This window comes from Alligator mississippiensis, chromosome 6 (genome assembly GCF_030867095.1).
Source record: "Alligator mississippiensis isolate rAllMis1 chromosome 6, rAllMis1, whole genome shotgun sequence".
Taxonomy (NCBI): Eukaryota; Metazoa; Chordata; order Crocodylia; family Alligatoridae; genus Alligator; species Alligator mississippiensis.
The window spans coordinates 54,041,991-54,063,961 of NC_081829.1; the positions used below are offsets into that span (position 1 = coordinate 54,041,991).

The 21,971-nt window shown below is 46.8% G+C and overlaps 1 protein-coding gene across 1 annotated transcript in view; it reads right to left on the bottom strand.

Moving 5' to 3' along the window:
• CTNNA3 (catenin alpha 3) overlaps nucleotides 1-21,971 on the bottom strand; it is a 1,574,321-nt gene that overhangs the window by 1,332,425 nt on the left and 219,925 nt on the right.

Consider the following 21,971-nt stretch of genomic DNA (forward strand, 5'->3'; position numbering starts at 1 on the left):
AGGGATCTTAGCATCATCATTGACTCCAAGATGAACACGGGCCAACAATGCGATATCACGGTCGGCAGGGCTAACTGGACCCTATCGTGCATCCGCAGGTGCATCTCAAGTAGGGCCAAGGAGGTGATCCTCTCCCTCTATGCGACACTGGTCAGGCCACAGCTGGAGTACTGTGTCCAGTTCTGGGCACCCCACTTCAAGAGGGATGTGGACAACATTGAGAGGGTCCAGAGGAGGGCCACCCGCATGATCCGAGGACAGCCGGGCAGACCCTACAATGACAGGCTACGGGACCTGAACCTGTTCAGCCTTCACAAGAGAAGGCTGAGGGGGGACCTGGTGACCGTCTATAAACTCACTAGGAGGGACCAGAAGGGTTTGGGGGAGACTTTGTTTCCCCTAGCGCCCCCCGGGATAACAGGAATAATGGCCACAAGTTGTTGGAGAGTAGGTTTAGATTAGACATCCGTAGGAACTACTTCACAGTTAGGGCGGCTAGGATATGGAACCAACTTGCAAGGGAAGTGGTGCTGGCTCCTACCCTGGGGGTCTTTAAGAAGCGGCTTGATGCCTACCTGGCTGGGGTCACTTGAGCCCAGTTTCCCTCCTGCCCAGGCAGGGGGTCGGACTTGAAGATCTACAAGGTCCAACCCTACTGCTATGATTCTATGAAACAGCGTCAAAACAAAACAGCCGGTGAAATTTCGCACAGCCCTACTGTCTGTCATCTACAGGTTTTTTTCCTCTTCTTTCACAGGCCATCTCTCTTTTCCCAATTCCACTTAAGCCACAAGGGTGGATTCTCATCCACACTAACTCACAGTGACCAAGTTGTTGGTACAAAATGGGGACCAATGTAGGGAATAGATATTATAAAATTTGGCTATTCTACCTCTGTCTTCCCCCAAAAGCAGTGTTTGGGTCCTGCTATCTATGATAAGGAGGAAATCTGACTAACGTTGACAAAACTCAATTGGGGCCCACAACTATAGCCCTAGATGATCATACTGCAAGAGGCACCAGTATAGACCCTAAGTGATAGGTTCAAAAAATTATTTCCAAAAAAACACAAAATGGAGTATTTCTAAGGAGTGGAAATGTTTGAATACTTGACCATACAATACATGGCTCATGCCAATATTGTTCATACATATAGACAGCACCAATGCTCATGCATATAAATCACTAGCATAAATGAGAGGGCATAACCAGGACAGCATCTTGGGGTAAGAGGAGGGTGCAAAAGCAGCCACCATCACAGTGGCATCTGACTGGGCAGCTACAATCCACATGACAACAGCTGGCACTGCCCCATGTGTTGCAGTTGCCCCAGGCACAGAATTGCCCTGCTATGCCTCGGACATAAATTATGCTTCTACATTTTGTAGCAACTGTGGTTAACAAGTGGTTTACAAGTACAGTTTCAAATATATTATATTGCAGAAATCTCACTCAGGAATCACAAAACGGAGAGCACAGCACACATTTCCACACCCATAAAAGAAAGACCACAACTTCACAGTATTTCAGAGAGTGAAAGAGCCACTGCTTTTTACCACAGCTTAAACTTGAGCACCTACATTGCACTTTGTCAGAAGTGGTGCTCCCAAATTGCAGTTGGTCTCTATCTATTTGGAACATAAATAAAGTGAACTAAACCAGGAAAATCCTTCAGATGTTCTTGATGATCCACAACTTGATTAGCCTTAACCTAAAGGTTTCAGATTATGCAATTGCACTCAACAAACCAATCTACAGAAAGCATCTTCCCCAACAGAAGTCTCACACAAATTTAAAAAAATTTTCAGGTGAAAAAATCACACCTGAAAAATTTCATAGAGGTATGCCCTCAATACAGATAAGCTACATAACATCCGTGCCAGGAATATACCTCTAAGAAAGTACTAGAATAACTATAATGCAATGCCATGTATCTGTCTACTCCACAAAATGCCCATTTTATCAAACCTTGTAAAATATGTAAGCTAAATAAATACAGGTAACAAACAAGATCCAATCTTCTGCTGCTATAGGGAAGTGAATATGCCTTAGAAATCTTTTCTAGTAAGATGCCTATATCTTGCATATTCCCTGGCACAGAAAACATTCCTTGTGTCGGATTTTCACTAATTGTCTTTTAAAAACACACAGGTTTCCCAGGATGGCTTCTATTCACACTGGTATATAAAATAAATTAACATTGCTATGCTCTAGAAATGAAAGCATGTTTAGCACCAAATGGACACGGCAGATGACTAAATCAGTTTTCCCCTCATTTTCCTCATAAATATAGCAGATGCATGATGCTGGAATGCTGACAATTCCCAGAACAATGGTTTTTGCATACATTCTAGAAGTAAACTATTTAAAAACTGTATCCTCTATGCTATAACTGACCATTTTACAAGTAATGCTCATTTTCTGTTTATTCCAAATAGTAAAAACTAAAATGACTGATGAGAGTATGTGCTTGATTGTCAGGAACACCATACTAATTTTGTATTAAGATAACTCCTACTAGCCTCCAGACATGCAACTGAATAGACAAATATATCCAGAAGTGGCCAGCGATTTTGAGTGTCTTAGTTACAGATTTCCAAGGCATGGATCTGTTTTTCAAAAGAGCTGAAGCAATAAAATGTAAGGCTAAGTACAGGGTTTCAAGAAGGCCATGGCAGAAGTGCTCTAACTTTTGAGTTTTACTCTAAGCACCCCAGTTCAGGTTTGTAGAAACAGAACACACATTATCCCTTGTGGGAGAGGGAGTCAGAGCCTGCCTGCACAGCCCGAGCACAGCAGGTAGGAGGGTCTCTGACACACCTCCCAGTGCATTTTGTGCACTCCTAGGGCTGCAAAAGACTCCCAAGCAGAGTTGAATGGCTGAGCCACCTCTCAATGGCTGATAGGGACATTACAGCCACCCACCTGGACCCAACGCAGCAGCGGCTCATCATGGCCAGAAACCATCAGCTGGCCATCCTGCTTATACCTGCATGCACACCCTGCATGCACCCATCACATGTGTGTGTGCATTTGTCAGACACCCGGGTGGGGGGGGTGCGCATGCGTGCGTGCATGCGTTCAGGATGTCTGGTTGTCATGGATATGAGTGTGTGTTCATGCCCCCCCACACACAGACACAGAAACCAGGCATCTTGGACGGACACACACACACACACACACACACACACACACACACACATGCACGCAGACATATGCACACAGAACGCACGCATCTGGGGCATGACTGGGCCACTGACATTCACATGGCTGATAGGGATGATGGCCGCCTCTTGAACAACTCTCTGCTCTCTGTTCCCTGGGGTGATGGAGAGCTGGTGCTACATTCCTAGGGTCCTGATTTCAACATCATCAATGTCATTGCCTCCCCCAATCCCTTCAGGGGCCCAGCCTATCCCCTACTGCCCTGGCTCATGAGGTCCTAGTAGGGCAGCTGGAGTGCTGAAAGGAGCATTTCAACTACAGATTGGGCCTAGCACAGCAAGCACATGTGGCACAGGGATGGGGGAGAGGGCAACCCCCTGCCAATGTGTGTAGTCCTAGCCCTGCACCACAGCAAGCAGTCCAGATCTATGAAGCCCTGGCCAACTGCCTCCTCACCCAGGAACCCTCCCTGAACGATTAGGTCCAGAGGTCTTTGTGTGTCCATGCCCTGGCACTGGGCCATAGGTCTTCTGCTATGGGCTCCTCTAGCCCTGCATCATGGGCACCGCTACCCACAACTGAGGATGCCCAGGCACAATTCCCCTTCCCCTCTCCTCCCTAACCTCCCCAAGAGGCACACACTGGGATGTAAAGGAATGCAGTGTGAGGAAAAGACGTACCTCAGTTTAAAATGTTGTGAATGCAAAACTTGTCCTCTGTTTAATAAAGAAAACCTGTTGAATATTGCCCATACCTCAGCCTGGTTCCTCCTTCCAATTCATACAAAAGATCAAACCTTTGGTGGCAACTGGGGGTAGGGGGGTAGTTTGAGAATGGGTTGACAGAACCTGGAAGGGGTTTGGGGTTCATGTGGAATGCCACAGGACCTGAATTTGACAAACATGAAACCTTGGAGGGGAGGCACGTGGTAGGGGAATTTTGACCTGGCACCCTAATTTCAGGGGTCTGGAGTCAAGACCAGGGACTTCATGTAGGAGATGGACAGCTGTGTTATTCCCCACTCAAAGTCTGTCTAGGAGAGCTGTGGGTTGGAAACCTCATTCCATTAGTTCCCTATCCTAGCACTGTGACTCTCTCAGCTCCATTGCAACACAGGGTGTCTCCTCCAAACAGCAGGTAGCCACCTAAAGCCCCTGATCATACAACTCAGCAGCTCAGGTGTAAGTATCACCTGGCTGGTCCATTTCTCCTGTACATAGCCCAATTCGTTCCCATTACTGATCTCACAGCCCCTGGTGGCAGGAGTCTGTGGTGTGTGGCCTGAGCTCAGAGGCTGCAACTGAAGCCTGTAACAACTCCTCTTCATTTTGCTAACATCTCATACTCACATCTTTCATTCACTCAGCAGGTGTTTGGCTACCCATCCTGGACCTGCCATTCCAGCTGCCATGAGCTGACCTTCATGTGCAAATGCAGAGCCTGTAAACAAGGGGTGGGGTTTGCTTAGCTTGCAAATGTTGGAAGGGTGGGAAGGAGGTCCAAAGCTGGAATGGGTCCACGATCATGGGAGGGAGGAGGGAGGTTGGGGGTTGCCCTGAGGCGTTCATACAGTGAGTACCTTCACCGTGAGAATTGGAATCAGCCATGCCCATTGGACCTTATCCAAGTATTAGATTATAGGGGAGGGGAAAAGTTATCATTGGGCCACTTGCCAGCCTATCCAGATGCAGAACCCAAGAGTCACCCTGTCAGTGAGAGCCAAGCAGCTAAGATATTGGTTCCCATGCATGAATCCTTCCATCACATGTGTCTCTTTCCTGGACAGGGAGGGAGTTCTGGTGGGGTGGGGTGGGGTGGGGTTGGTTAGGGGGGAATTTTTTCTCATTCCTGCAGCAGTTGTCAGACATAGCTGCATGGTATATCCTATCCCTGACCTGGGGTTGCTCCCTGCTAAAACTTCTGTTCACCCTTTTGCCTGCTGAGCAAAATAAACATTACTAATGCTTTTCTGTGAGTGCTTTGTGGGGAGGGTGAGCTGTTTACTTTGAAGTGCCTGTGGTATCTGTGCTTAGGCACGAATCTCTCATGGAGCACAGCATGGCCCTGGCAAAAATGTCAAGGCCATGTCAATTAGACATATTTATGATCCCATTAAATGGAACATACTCTCTTAAGTACCCAAGAGCAGGGGTGTGGGAGAACTGGTGCCTTGGGGGCTCCAAACTTCACCAGGGGAGGGCAGGAGTTGGGGGCCCCACCCCACCTTCTGGCCCCAACCCCATTGTAGGCGCGTCAGTCATAATGGCCTGAGAGAGGACTATGACCACAGGGGCTGGCCTATGGCAGCCTCAGCTCCCCTTACTGCCCCTTCCCCCCAGCCCCCAGGAGCTCAACATTTCCCCCAGGACCTAGGTCCCCATCCTGGTTGTGTGGAGCTATGGTGAACCTTAACATTACAAGTTGCACAGTGTCTGCACGCATGGCCTGACTCATCAGAAGAAGTGTTGGGAGAACTGGCTGTGGATCCTGCAAATTGTGCCAGCACAGCAGCAGCTGAATTAGTAATGGGGGGGCTGGTACATACTCCATACCTCTGAGAGGGGAACAGAGACATGTGAGAGGACTTGGTCCAGAATGACCATGGCCCCTGTCTGAGGATTAGTGTCACAGGGCCTCCCTCTGCCTCCTCCTCCTCCAGTGGGGTCCCTGCAGGTGACTCCTCCAGAACACCCCTGGTCCTATAGGCATGAGGGTGGCATCTGCTCTGTTCTTGATGTAGATATGGAACAAGTCCTTGGAGAATAGCGTGGTCTTCTCCCAGCCCACAGATTGCTTTCTAGTGTCAAGCACATGGTAATAATGCCTCCCCATCAACATGGTCTTGGGGAGGCACAAATCCAGTCTCTGTTGTGACCCCTCACCTGCATCTGCTGTGCGATATGCTTGAAGGCAACTCTGATTTGGTGCCCTGTCTGGAGCTGGCAGTGGTTGTTCTCACCCCAGATGGTGATGAGATCCTTTATTTCCCATACTGACAGTTCTGTGCCCACGTTTGGCCAGTGGCAGTGAATGGGCTGGGTTTGTCCATGGTTAGTGACAGTGCCCATTGGGCTTTGATGCTTCTGGGTGGGTGATGGTCTGGTTGTGAGGGGATGGATGGATGGAAGCAGCGGTGGATGTGTGAAGGTGTGGTTCAGAGCACATCACTCACACTTCCGAGGCCTGGGGTCCCTGCTCCTGCTTCACTTTGGCTGCCCTAGGAGCTTTCAGCAGATTCCCCATGATTCTGGCAATACCACATGCCCTGCCTGGGCTGTAAAATTCAAGGTCCTCATCCCACAATGAAGGAGGCAGCTGGCCATACCCCATGTAGTCCTGAAACTTCCAGGGATGTCTTTCTGCTTGCCCCAGCTTTGAAGTTCAATGCTGCCTCCAACCACATTCCTCAGTACACTTAACTAGCTAGCTGATCATCTACTAGGTAGCTCTTCACTGAGGAGGAAGAGGGGAAATCAATCTGCAGTGAATGCAAATGAAGCACATGACAGGATCCTTCCCCATAAAAGCCTTCGGATGAAGTAAGAAAGTAAAGTGCTATTAAAATATTTCGGTCAAGATTTTGCTTCCTAATTTACACCCACATGCATAACTGATTTTTTTTCTTATTTTCTTTACAGGTGTATAAAGCTCAGCAGCTTCACCTGATAAGCCTTAGTTGGCTACATCCATCCCTGAATATGCTGTCTTCTCTCTCCTCCTTCCCCCAAACTGTGGAGTTTTTGCATACTTGTAACTACTTTTAAAAATTACCCAGCTCAAGCCATTTCTCTAATGCATTGTGAGGAGAAAAAACAAGGAAAGGGTAGAGATGTACCTTATAGAGTAAACAGTACAGTACAAAGACCCAGTTCCCCTGAAATCAAGGGAAAATTAGCCCAATTTCAGATTTAAGTGTTACTGCATTTAAAAAATGTGCATGTGACTGAAGGACTACCTGATAAATTTACACACCACCTAAAATTGGCTTTAAGACATGAGAACAGAGAAATGCTGTCTGCCTCTTTATGGGCCACTGAATGCATTCAAGGTTTCTGGGTCTTTAGGTCTGTGAGCTGCACTCATGGGTTTGTGCTCCTGCATCCTGTATTGAGCATAGGCAGCTTAAGTGCTTCTTACAATCTACATTTTACACATGCATTCGGTTTCCCCAGACAAGTCAGAAAGTAGTGATACTACATATTAATATGTGTAAGTGGGCTGATGTACATTTTGGGAATGTTCGTATACATTTTTTACTTCCATTAGGGAACCCGCCCATTGCCAGAAATTAGTGCAAATGAATCAGTTCTTAATAGGTGTGCACCGATAAAGATTTTTGGGGCCAATACTGATGACCAATTATTAACGAGCTATATTGGCTGATACTGATCTGATTGCCTGGCAGCTTGGAGAACAGCATCTGGCTGGTGAGTCTGTAGGACAAAAGGAGAGGGAAAGGGAGAGGGAAGGGGCAAGGCAGGGGAGCAGATTGAGGCCTCCACAGTGAGGTAGGGAGTGAGGCTTGGGGCTGGGGTAGGTGCTGCCCAGCTGGGGTGGAGCAGGGCATGGGACAGAGCCATGAGCAGCATATCTGGGGCTGTGGAGGGGGTGGCTCCTGCTGGTGACACACCCCGGGGAAGGCATGGAGGGGCACATGCTGCCAGATCTGCATGTGGGATGAGGGTAGGCTGTCACTGAGAGCTGGGGCCAGGAGCAGCACCAGGCTCTTCCTGACAGGAGTGGTGGGCCAGGGCTGCATGCAGGGCAAGCGGCAGCAGCACTGTGGGGGGGCTGTGGCCACCCCAGAATTTGCTGTAGCCACTCCCCAAACCCCTGTCCCAGCACTGGGGCTGCATGCAGGGCAGGGCCTGCTCCCCTGCTGTGAAGATCCCAGTGCCACTTCTGGCCCCAGCTCACAACAGAAGCCCACCCTCCCCCCACACACAGATGCAAGGAGCATGTGTCCCTCCATGACTTCCCCGGGGTGTGTCAACAGCAAGAGCCACCCCCCCCCCATACCACACCCCAAGATAAGCCACTCATGGCTCCATCCCCCACCCCACAGGGAAAGGTTATTTCAAACAGAAAATACTTAGTTGTGTACTGATTACAAGAGTTACACAGGCTATTCCCAGAATAATGTAATGGATATCAATGAATATTTTCACTTGTATTTTTATCAGTGATGTTGATATTCAAAGAGATAATCACGAATTAGAGCAGACTTTTATTTGTTATTATATAATGGAATTACCAAATTCTCACTTCTCTGTGAACTGAGAAAAACCAGATTATGCCATGACAAGTAGGGTTTGGGAACTAAATCATCATAATTAAAACAGAGACTGATCCCAATCCTTTAATTTCTGCATATTTTAGGGAATTTGCTCATCTAATTTTTTGTGTGATGATTTTGCATGGACAAGGTGCAATCTGCCTACTAGGAGGTCTCTCTTCCTCCCCTCTTCCCCTCAATCCTGACCACCTCTGAACCAACTCCTCAATAATTTACTAACCTTGATAAAAATACTAAAGGCAAGTAATAACAATACATTTAAACCTGTACAATATAGAGAGGCCCCACTGCTACAAGCGACTATTAATAGCATGGGAAATTCTTTTCAAACACAGTGACAGCTGTAACACTATTTGGTTTCTCTGGTCTTCCTCTGTCTTTTGATATATTTGTAGAATCTTTTGTTATTGCCTTTTATGTACCTTGCCAGCTGCATCTCAAATTGTGCCTTGGCCTTCCTTATTTTCTCCCTGAGTATCTGTGAGTTACTCTTATACTCTTCCCTAACACCATGATCAAGTTTCCACCTTTATAGGATTTCTTTTTAATTTTCAATTCTTTAAAAAATTATTGCTGTAGAGCAAGTCTGGTCTCCTGTTACATTTTTCCATTGCATCTAGATAGGTTGCTCCTTTGCCCTTAAAGGGTGTCCTTAAAGTACAGCAAGTATTCTTGGACTCCTTTTCCCCTCAGACTTGTCTCCCAAGGGATTCTGCCCACCAATTCCCTGAATTCATTAAAGCCTGCTTTTCTGAAGTCCATTGTCCTTAAATTCTCCTGTTCTCCTATCTTCCTCCCCCTAGGACCTTGAACTCTATCATTTCATACCGAAGTCACCTTCCACCTTCATTCTCAAAGATGTTTTTCTTGTTTGTGAGCAGCAAGTCAAGAAGAGCTTCCCCCCTTGTTAGCCTCTTTACCATCTGTATGAAAAAGTTATTTCCAACACTCTCAAGGAATATGCTGGACTGCTTATACACTGCCATGTTTCCCTTCCAGCAGATATGCCAAAAATGTAAGCCTCCCATGAGAACCAAGTCCTGCAACTTGGAAGTTTTGATCAGTTATTGAAAGAAGGACTTGTACACCTCTTCCTCCTGTTTTGGCAGCTGAGAGCAGATGCTCCCCCTGCTGCTCTCTCCTCTGAGCTTTACTCAAAGGCCTTCAATAGGCTTACCTTCCTCTTTGCATGCACCTCTGAACACATGTACATCCCCTTTATATTCATACATAGAGCACCATCTCCTCCTTCACACCTCATGAGTGAATTAAGGCAACAAATGTGCAGTCCTGATTCAGATACTTGAACACTGTCCATTGGAGGAGCATAATTCTCCCCATTGGCTGTCAAAGGTTGTTAGCCGTTTAATCCCATTTCTTAGAATCACCCTCCTGGGGCCAGCCATCAGTTTTTTAAGCATGCCAGAGCCTAAAAGCATCCCACACCACTGGAAGTGCCAATCTGGATTTTGCCCTTAGCGGGATTTTCAGAAGTGGAGGGTCTTAGGCACCACAAATCTGAATGGTTTAATGTGCTTCGCTGGTTTTTTAAATGCCACTAGGTACAAATCTGCATCTTTAGGTACTTAAATATGGTTTTCATCTGTAATACCACTTCTAATAAAGGTAGGGGTTTGGTTTGGTTTGATTTGGTTTCATTTTCTGGGGGCAGGGAGAAATAAATTTCCTAGGACTCCTGTTCACTGAAATAGTATTAAAATGATGCATATGAAAATTGGATTGGAAAACTGTTTGTAGTCTTTTCCCTGCATGGCAACAGCTACAGAACCAAACTTTCACCTAGTACGGACAAGGTTACAGGTTATACAAGTAGAAAGAATTAAGATGCTGTGATTTAAAGCACTTAAGAAGTATTGTCTGGAGCACCTATAAAAATGAAAGCAAAAATATTTAGAAGATCAAACAAGATTTTCTAAGGTTTGTTACTTTCTCTTTTTTGACAGGTAAAGAAGGCCCCTGGACTTCACTGCTGCAGGGTGTGTGAAAGTAGAAGGGCATTTCCTGTGCAGTCAAGCCAATGCTTTCATCAAGGAGACTAGCTGTCTTCTCCTGTAGTGTCTCATGGCAGGAAATAAAAGTGAGAGTGATATTGTTAGTTCACCAAAGTGTCTCAGCTTCTGCAGAGCTGAGAGAAGTTTAAAAAAGAGCATGAAATTTAGTAATCAGGAATCTTAAATAGCATTTTGGCAAGCTTACAGGTATTTCTCTTCATTTATCACTATTAGGGAAGTAGAAAAATTGCAGAATATTAAAATATTATGGAATTTTAATACAAACAATTATCAGATTAAGATATAGAAGGGAATTAAAAATCCACATCCATTTTTTTTTTTATCCATAACAAATATATTAAGTATGTGTACCATCACTGATGGTCAAACTGGGACAGCTTTAGCAGAATTTTATTCCTTAGATGAGGGGTAGCCAACCTGCACTACATGTCACAAGTTGTATGAGCAGCCCTTCTGTGTGACACATGGAAGATCCGGGGGGGGTGGGGCAGGTAGTACAGTAGCAGAGCAAGAAGCAGAAAATGGAGCAGCAGATTGGGTGGGGAACAGAAAGCAGAGCAACAAAAGCCTACCCAAAAATAGATGAAGAGGAGGTTGTCACAGGCCAGAGATAAGGGGCAAGAGAAAGGATGATTTGAAGTGGCCTATGATGAGAATGGAAAGGGGAAAAGAGAAAGAGAGAGAGAGAGAAATTTGGAGAAACAAAGGAAAATTACACAAGTTAATTACAAGTGAAAAAAGCAGAAAAAAAGAAAGTTAAAAAGTGATACCAAAATGAATCAGTGAGATTGAAAGACAAATGACAAGAAATAGAGAAATAATTAAAATGTTACAAATATAAATGTTGGAAAACCTGAATATAATCATCACTGCTCCAACCCCTTTATATTTTGGTTGCAGTAACACTGCTTGTATGTGCATCCACCTACTTGTATGACTCAGCAATAAAAAATTACATTGTGCCTATATGCAATGCTCAAGCTATGATAACAAGCTGACCCACATCTTTATCCAGGTGTGCTCTAAGATCCTTCCCCAACTAAAGCAGTGTCCATGGCTTTTAAGCCTTCTGCACCACTCATTTATGATCTAATGCACAGTTTACCTTGGAAATGTGTCTTAACAGCAGTGAAATTTTCCAAAACCCAAGTGTTACCAATTTTCATATTATATTATTAAGCCAAACTAAAGTTATCAACTTTTCACTGTTTAATTCTTAATTCACCTTAGATATCTGTTGCTGTGAAGCTAAAGAAAGGCTGGATTGGTAGCCAAGTATTCAGAATCTTCAGCTCTGCAGCTGGACCTTTTAAAATGCTACACTATCTTTTAAGCTAAATATAGCATTTGTATGAGAAAGCAAGAGAGACAGAGAGAGATTCTGATCTTCATTGTCAGATATGACTGGTATTTTAATCATTGATTTGTCAGACCTGTCAGGTTAATGTCCACCACTGAAAGCAAAGACCTCAGAGCCTGACATACTCTTGTGGTGGTCAAAACTGTTTAGAATTCAGCATATCAAAAACAACCAAACACGGAATAGATTGAGTGACAAGGAAACACTTGTGTATGTGCCTCAGAGTTAAGAATGAAGAATCCTTAGCAGAACTTGGAAACATATGATTGATTCTTTGGGGGGTGGGGAGGGTAGCGATAGCAAGCAAAACTGACAGTAGCACCAGCAGTATGGGTCCTGACAAAGGGGAGGCTCTTCACTGAACAGAAAATTAAGTTAATGGTTTATTAAAATGTATTATTTCTTTATGATATAATCAGCTTTCTGAGATCCACAACATCCAAAATGGGTGAATGGCATTGCTAAAGGACAGTGTTCATTTTGTTGAAGGTAAACACAAACAACAACAAAAACAAAGCACACGGTAATAACTTCTTGTCCTGAGGTAGGCAGAGATTTATGGAAGTAAGGATCTGAGAATGGGAGTGTTGCCCTGTGGGGTCAGGCCAACTCTCAGGATCTCAATATTGCACAGCAGGAAGGTGTGACACAATTGCACATATACAAACACACAAATCAATTAGGTGCATACACGCACACACTACCAGCTCTGGCACATACACATCCAAACCAGCCTAGGCACATGCATACCTATCACCAATTCAAGCACATACACTATACACCTCAAAAGTTAGACACAGATCACTAATTCGTATATCATGCACATAATGACATATATATATACACACACATTCACTTACCAGTTCACGCACATACAACCCACCTACACATACACACAGGTAAGTTCCTAACTTGGATGGTACAGTGTGTATGTGTGTGCTTGGGGTACCTGGGATACTTGGGGGAAGGTTCAGGTGAGAGAGAGAGAGTTAAAGTGTAGAGAGTGAAAGTTGCTAAAACCTGGATTAGAACCGGTGGACTACAGAAAAGCTGGCTGAGGAACTGAGGCTTGGGTTTACTTAAGGTAGACTGGGGCTGGAAACTGAGACAGACAGCTGAAATATTGTAGCGGGGGGGAGGGGGCAGATAAGTGATGGCAAGGAAGAGACAGCCAGGAAAGAAACTGAGGCAGAAACCTGGTTGCTCAGGGGAAAAGAAAAAGGCAGTGGGGATAAGACAGTGGCAAAGAAACAGCGGGGTTGGAGGCAGTGAGGAGCTCAGGACAGGTGTTGGAGGTGGCAGTGAGCCAGAAGCACGAGAGGGAGAAATGAGACAGAAGTTAGAGGGGCAAGGAGCAGAGATTGGAGCAGGGCCAAACCATAGTAAAGCAAAACCCAAGTTAGGGGTCCAAATAACAGTTTTATTACACATACAACACACTACACAGCCCCATGAAGTTATTGGTTCACACACACGCGCGCGCGCACACACACAAGCACTCACAATGGCAGCAGGAGAAAGAGACTCAGTGGAAGGGTTGGAGCCCAGGTAGGGAAGAGAAACAGAGTCAAAGTCCTTGGTTGAAGAGGGGGTGGAGGGTAATAGCTACCTATCCAGGCTGGAAAGGGGTCCTTGTCCAGTAGGTGTTGTTCAGAGGAGGGTTGTCGGCAGGGCCTCTGGGTGGATAGGTGGTGTGGCATGGTGCTGGTCCAGATGGAGAGGTCCCACTATGTCTGTCTTCACTACCCCTTTTTACAGGGGCAGACCTTGTGTGACCCTAGTGACAGGAGGCATGCCCAGGCAAGGGTCAGCCCCTGGTGTACTGAGCATGTGTGCTCCAGGCAGGGATGTGCAGTTTCGGGTGTCTATAATGGTGGGGTACAATGGTAGAGTTGCTGGTTCTGCAGGGTCTTTTGTCTTTCAAATGCTGATCTTGTCTCTGTTCCTTGGTGAGGTCCATGGTTCCTGGAGGAATCAATGCGAGGTGATGGCCCAGTCGTAACAGGCCATTCAGTAGAGGCCTGCTACCATTGTATTTCAATCATTCCCAATCACTGTCATTCATCCAGGAACAAATTTATATTGGAGGGGTACATGACTCATACAGTTGCGACACAGGGGATGCCCGGGCAGAGGACACAAGATGGAGGCTTGACAAACAAAATGGAAACTTGACATTCCTTGGGTTCACTTACAAACACAGGCCTAAACTATACAATATCCATATGAAACAATAAAAATCAATATGAAAATGACAATAATACAATATACAACAGTAAAAATCAATACAAACCTAATAATAATATAAAACAGTGGATATCCAAAACCAAAAACTAGCTACCAAAAAATAAAAATGTTAAAGTTTATCCTAAGTCTGAGAGCTCACTTATGCTTGTCTATAGGGAATGAGAGGGAGAGAAAGAAAAGCCAGAAAAAATTCGGGAAGGGAAGGGAATGCATTTCTATCATATATATATATATATATATATATATATATAAAGAAAAACTGGGGGTTTTGGTACAGGAGGGATAGATAAGGAAACGGATAGGAGAGTTTAGGGCATGCATTTTTCTCTCCACCTCTTCCCATGTAATGCCTGGAAAAGTTTGTGCAGCTTGAGACTTTCTCACAGACCCACCACACCAAACTGTGGAACCCCTCTTTAAAACAATTGCTGGTCAATCAAGAGAGAATAGCAGAAGACTAGAAAACATTATGGATCAGGCAGAAGAACCCTATACAAGTGGCCTGTGGTTTCACTTTATCTAACATGAGAGCAGTGAGCAGGCTTCAAAGAGAGGCAAACTTAAACCCGCCCACCCCCATGACTTCCCAAGGAAAGAATTTGAAGGAGACTTCTATAGTGATACCTCAAATATTAATATTAAATCTTTCATTGCTATCACTTCAACAGAAGCAACTAGTATGTGAATCCAGTATGCATAAATTCACTTGAATTAATGTTAAACAGGGCATTTTAGTATACAAAAATTCAGTGTTCAAGCAAACAGCTTAATTTTTGAAGAACAGGAAGAAAGACTATAACAAATTTCTCTGAGGAGATGTAAAATCATGAGTAAAGAGATGGCAGGAGGGGAATCAATGAGAGTCTGGAAGGTGAGAAATTTTAAACATGGTACTGTTCGAGATATAACATTTCCATAGTTGTGCTCTTTCCTGATATACATGAGTCAACATGGCACCAGCCTGATTGTTGTGATAAAATATAGCTGTTGTATTATCCATGAGAACTTGAATCATTAGGTTCTTGGTACCTGAAACACCCAATGCATTGTTCTGAATTCTAAGCTATTTATGTCCAATGTAGAACAATGGGTGATCCAAAGCACTTGCTTCATTTGGCTTCACACCCTAAGGGGGACATGTCTGACACCAGAGATATAGTCAGATAGAAATGCAGGAAAAATACCCTCTTGGGAAACATTGGCTAGGTTTTTCCAGCAATCTAAAGATTACAAAACTCAAGTATAAAGGAGAATCAGCATGTCTAGAAAGTGTTGGCTAGGTTGATGCACCAGAATCGGATATTAAATATGGCATTCTGGGTCATGGTAATGCAGGATACAATGTGCCCTAGCAGATTCCTCACTACTGTCCTTGAGAAAGACTGAAGGTAGAAACAAAGATCTAGAATGGATTGGAATAATTAAGCTGCTGATGGTGTTGAACTAAAAATCACTCCAGTGAAATTCATTCTTTGTACTAGAGTCAAAATCATCTTGTCTTTATTTATTATGATGCCTAGCTATGTGGGCAGAGGAGGGGAGTGTAGCAGTGCAGGTAAAAGTGGAAACGTACCTGGGGAGTCAGATGTCCGGCAGGTTGTAGCGTGTCAGAATTCCAACGTCTATATTAAGCCCATGAGTTTCTGTACCTAGGAGGTTGATGAATTGCAGTGCACAGGCTCGTCTGTGAAAAGTGGTTTGTAAATTCAAACAAGCACTGAACCTCACTAGTCTTATCACCAGAAGCCAACTTCCAACAGCCCAAAACAGACCGAATGGTTCCAGGCCATGCCATGACAAGAGAAACAAAACCTGCCAACAATATCTCCAGTATGGAGGTATCTTCACAATACAATACATATCTTCATCAGGGCACCAAGTGCCCTGGTAGAAAATACGTAGGAGACACCAAGCAAAAACTACGCACCAGAATGAGCGCGCACTGAAAATCTATCAAAGATAAGAACAGAACATCACCTGTCTCCAATCTCTCATACCTGATCCTCAAAGGGAACTTACAAACCGCTTTTCACAGACAGGCCTACGAACTGCACTTCATCGCCCTCCTAGATACAGAAACTCACAGACTCAATATCGACATTGGAATTCTGACACACTACAACCAGTCAGACATCTGATGCCCCAAGTACCACTCCACTTTTACCTGCTACATCCCCCTGCCCCACACCAGCCTGTCCCTCATCTCCTGATGCCTCCATTTCCCTTTTCACTGACTGGCTTCCTTGCCTGCACTGCACACCAGCCTCTGGCTTCTTTACTATTCCTTCCATCCAGGAACAGTACACACACCAACTGCAGGTGCTTCCTCAGCTAGATGAAGGGTTTTTCAACCCAAAAACTGGCATCCCAGGCAGCTAAGCTGAGCTCACCTAGAGCCTCATAACTCCCCTGCAACCAGCAGGCCTCAGGCCTGTCAAAGATGTGACATGTCTGGGCTTTCCCCAGCCAGGACTGTGTGCATGTATGTGGTGGCTGGAGGTTATGGCACCTCCTACCCACCTTTCACCAGGGAGATCGTCGGTCCTGGCATTTCCTGGGGCTGCCACACTGCTGGTGGTCCCATCAGGCTTCCTGATCCTGGCAGAGTGCAGTTTTAGTGGTCATGCCCAGGACCTGGGGCCTCCTCCTTCCCCATAGCCCCATTCCATACCTCCAAGTTTGTCCTGGCACAGGAGCTCAGCAGGAACATGTTCTTCCCCTGCTGGCTGGTGATGTAGTGAGTGCCACCTCCAGCTCTGACAGCAGGGCATTAAATAGCTTTTAAAAAATGGAAAAAGGAAATAGGTGTGGACAGAATTAGGAGGGTAGCACTCACTCCGTCTGCACCTGGAGCTTGAAGAACCACAGCAGTGGGAGGTTCACCTTCAGGAACACCAGCTGCTCCACCAAACCAGGATCCAAGCAGGTACAGTAGGGTCTCACTACATCCCCAGCAATGCTGAACACCCTCTCACTTGGAAGACTGGTCGGTGGACAGGGCAGGTGTTCACAGACAACCATGGCCAGATCCAACCACATCAGGTGTGGCTTGCCCAGTAGGCCAAGCAGTCACACAGCAGCTGTTCCACATCCTCGGTGAGACAGGCAGCCACTAAGGCCTGAGCACTACCTGACTGACGGTGGGGTCTGGTGGCTCTGGACCCCATCATAGAGGGGGCAGAGCCATATTGGCAGCACCTGTGGTGGAGGACAAGACTGGCTGGTGGATGGCAGGAAGTGGATTCCCCTTTTCCATGTCCCCTCGCCTCTGCCATTGTGCCTCCCTGACTTTCTTTACCGGCACCTCTGTCCACTGATTTAGCATTTGGCTGCTGCATACGTGGACTGTACTGGACTGCAAGGGATCAAGCCGTTTCCTGATGCCCTCCTTCAGCCACCTCACCAGTGCCTGCACGTCTGGTGATAGCGACTTGCCCCAGCCAGGAACATTGATCCCCTGGAAGCTCTCCATTTGGCTCTGAAGTTCCCTCACTATGGGAATCACCTGGCTAAGAAGGGCATCAGCAGTGCTGAGGCTCTCGGTGCCCTCAAGGAAGGGCTTGAGGACCACCAAGATATGGGAGATGGTATCCCACTCAGCTGTTCAGGGGGACACAGATCCCAATCTGCCCAAGCAAGGGCATCTCATGGATGGCCTTCTGTTGCTCCACCAGCCTCTGGAGCATCAGGTATGTGGAGTTCCACCTAGTCTTCACATCCTGCATGATTTTGTGCTGTGGGATGTTCAGCTCTTTTTGTTTATCCTGTAGCATCTTGCCCACCTTGATGCTCCAGAAGTAGCCTGCCACCTTCCTGCATTTTGAAATGAGCTTGCTGGTGGTGCTGGCACCATCACCAGCAGCCCTGTCCTCCGCCCAGGTGTCCCTGACAACACGGTGGAACTTGTGTGCCACACAGTGGATGCCAACAAATTTGTCATCATGGACTCCCTTGACCATATTGGCCCCATTGTCAGTGACCATGAACCCATGGGTGAGCTCACCTAGCCCAGCAAGACACCCCTGCACCAAGTGGTTCAGGGCCCCCATTATCTCTGTTGCCATGTGGGACTCATCCATCACCTCGGCTTGAAGGAGAGCTCACTGACATCCTGATTGGTTGAACTAGTGCTCTGTGAGGGAGAGGTAGGTATGATCTCCACCCCAGCTGTTCCAGATGTCTTAGGTGAAGTGTAAGGCCACCTGCAGACCTGCCTTGCACAGCTCCTCACTCAAATACTCTGTGCATGCCTCATACAGGAATAGCACCACCGTCCTACTGAAGGTGGTACATGCGGGCACTTGGTATGATGGGGCCATGAGCGCAATGAGCCACCTGAACCCTGGCCACTCAACTAGGGATAATGGCTGGCCATCAACAGAAAGCATCTCCCCAGTGCTCTTGGTGAGCTCGCTTGCCTTTGGAATGCGGCCCCCTTTCTGTCTGCCTTTCCCCCACTGTTCCAGGGTGGCCTGCCTCTGATTTCAGGGGATGGGGGCTTTTGAGTGAGAGGGGGGATTCCCTTTGGGCATGCTCCTGCTGGTGCCAGGCTAAGGAGAAGCAAAGGCAAACGGGTGGTGCCTGCAGAGATGCATCAGTATCCCTGTGGTGCTCATATGTTTTGTTCCCTTGCCCCAGCTAGTTTTGACTTGGCAATGCAGATAGATAGCGTATGTGGGATCATCTGCCAGCTCAAAATTATCCCAGGCCACAATACCCACTCACTTCTGGGGTGCAGGTGCATCTGTGGATGCTGCTGCACTTTCCTCCTCCTCAGCAGGCAGAGGCACAGCAAGAGGAGGAGCACAGCAAGTGCCTCCACCTGTACATCAACCTCTTCTGAAGTGCCTTCTAGAGAAGGAGACCTGGCTCTAGGGGAAATTTGAGGGGTGTTGAGCACAAACTCAACTGATGCCCCCTCCTTCCACAGAATTGCCCTTGCTAGGGCACTGAGATCCAGATCCAGTGCCAGCTCTTCCTCTGGCACTGGAAGGCTTAGCATGGGAAGTGAAATAGGGGTGGAGTAGGCTGCTGTGCTGGTGCTGGTGCTGCTGCTTGTTGTTGCCGTCATGGTGGGGGGGGGCATTATGGCTGGTGCACATGAAGGGGATGTAGTCTCGGGCACAGGCAGTGGCAGTGGCACTGCTCCCCTCTCCTTGCTGCTTGTAGCAGCCTCATCCCTTTTAGCTGGAGGAAAGCGGCTGCATCTCAGTTTGGTCGGGAGGAACTTACAGCTCTCCCTCTACCCTGTCTGCCCCTCCCTAAAGGCTGGCCAGTGTGGCCACCTGCCTTTCCACCACACTTCATGGTGTATTTCATATCTGGTGCAAATAAGAAAGGTTAAATGGCAAGTATATGGCTTAGCCTCTGTATAAATTCAAAAGTGTGGCTGCAAGAGCATTGGTGGTAGTAGTAGGGGGTGTGTGTGATGCAAATAATAAATGTGAAATGAAACAGCAAGTATATGGCTTAGCCCCTGTATAAATTCAAAACTGTGGGGGAAAGAGCGTTAGTGGTAGTAGTAGGGGTGTGTGTGACGCAAATAAGAAATATGAAATGAAACAGCAAGTATATGGCTTAGTCCCTGTATAAATTCAAAAGTGTGGCTTCAAGAGCACTGGTAGGTGTGTGGTGCAAATAAGAAATGTATAAGAGCAAATAGAAATATGGCTGTCCCTATATAAATTCTATAATGTATGCTGCAAAGCTTTAAATGTATAGAAATAAATTATAAATATATTTCACTTCCTATATAAATTAAATCCTACAGTAATCCCATCCAATATAATTATAGAACGCAAAAGAATAAATCAATGAATATAATAAAATAAAAGAGCCTCAAAGAAAAAGGTATTCTGAATCTGAAATCCCTCTTGCTTGCAAGTAGAGAATCCGTTAGAAGATCAGTGCTGTTAGCTGTAGTTGTCTGACACTGAGCTGCTGGAACATACAGCTCACTAACTGACACCAAGGCAGAAAGCAGGGCAGTTCAAACAATGCCTCTGGACCCCACCATGGAAGCCATGCCCTTGGCCCACATTGGCAGCACCTGTTGTGGAGTGGAGGTGGGGGGACATGGAAGAGGGGGATCCACTGTTCTGTGCCAGCACACCATCCACCAGCCAGTCTTCTCCTCCATTCTTCCTCTCTGACTCTCTTCACCAGCACCTCCATCCACTGATCTAGGCTTTGGCTGCTGCACACACTGCCCTTCACCCTCAGGTAACACATGCCCAGCACGTGGACTGTACTAGACCACAAGGGATCAAACCATTTCCTGATGCCCTCCTTCAGCCACCTCACCAGTGCCTGCACATCTGGTGACAGAGGCTTGCCCCAGCCAGGAACACTGATCCCCTGGAACTTCTCCACTTGCTTCTGAAGGTCCATCACTACAGGAATCACCTGGCTAAGGAAGACATCACCAGCACTGAGGATCTCCATAGTCTTGAGGAAGGGCTTGAGGAACACCAACATCTGGGAGATGGTATCCTACTCAGCTTTTTTAAAGGGGTCGCTGATCCCCCTCTCCCTGAGCAAGGCCATCTCATGGATGGCCCTCTGTTGCTCCACCAGCCTCTTAAGCATCAAATATATGGAGCTCCACCAAGTCTCTATATCCTGCATGATTTTGTGCTGTCGGATGCTCAACTCTGCCTGTTTCACCCACAGTATCTTGCCCCCTTTGATGCTCTGGTGGAAGTAGCCTGCCACCTTCCTGCATTTGGAAATGAGCTTGCTGGTGGTGCTGGCACCATCACCAGCAGTTATTTCCCCCTCCAAGGCATCCCTGACAGCAAGGTGGACTCTCGGGGAAACTTGAGGGGTGTGGAGCACAAACTCAGAGGACTCCCTCTCCTTCCACAGAATTTCCCTAGCTAGGGCACTCAGATCCAGCTCCAGCTCCAGCTGTTCCTCTGGCACTGGAAGGTTCAGCATGGGAAGTGATATTGGGGTGGAGGAGACTGTCATAGATTCATAGATTCATAGATGTTAGGGTCAGAAGGGACCTCAATAGATCATCGAGTCCGACCCCCTGCATAGGTAGGAAAGAGAGCTGGGTCTAGATGACCCCAGCTAGATGGATATCCAACCTCCTCTTGAAGACCCCCAGGGTAGGGGAGAGCACCACCTCCCTTGGGAACCCGTTCCAGACCTTGGCCACTCTAACTGTGAAGAAGTTCTTCCTAATGTCCAGTCTAATCTTCCTAATGTCCAGTCTAATCTTCCTAATGTCCAGTCTAAAGTCATGCTGGTGCTGCTGCTTGTTATCATGGTGGCGGGGGGAGGGGGGGGTTATGGCTGGTGCTCTTGGAGGGGATGCAGACTCCGGCACAGGCAGTGGCACTGGCACTGCTTCCCTCTTCTAGCTGCCTGTATAACTAGTGGAAGCCTCATGCCTGCTTGTTGTAGCAAAGAGGCTGCGTCTCAGTTTGGGGTGCAGGGATGGGGGAGACTTACAGCTCTCCCTCTACCCCCTCTTCTGCCCCTCCCTGAAGGCTTGCCAGCTGCCTTTCCAGCATGCTTCATGGTGTGTTTCATAGTGTCTTTGCCTTGGTGTGCTGGAAAATATGTGTGTTCTTCTGCAACGTAATATGTTTTTATGTAATATATTTAGAGAATTTTATATGTATGCAGTGGTGATGCATAGGCAATGCAGGGGGGGAACCCCCTGAGAGCACCAATGCACCTCCTGATTGACCATGCTTGCCACTTAGACAATGGACAAGGGGGGCAGGTGAGAGCACTGCAGCGATCGGCCATGGCTGCAGGGGACCACCCCCCCCCCAGGGCATGTGTGCAGACTGGTCACAGCAGGGGCATGTGCCCCCCTTTGAATAAGGTGGTACCAGTCATCCATGGGAAATAG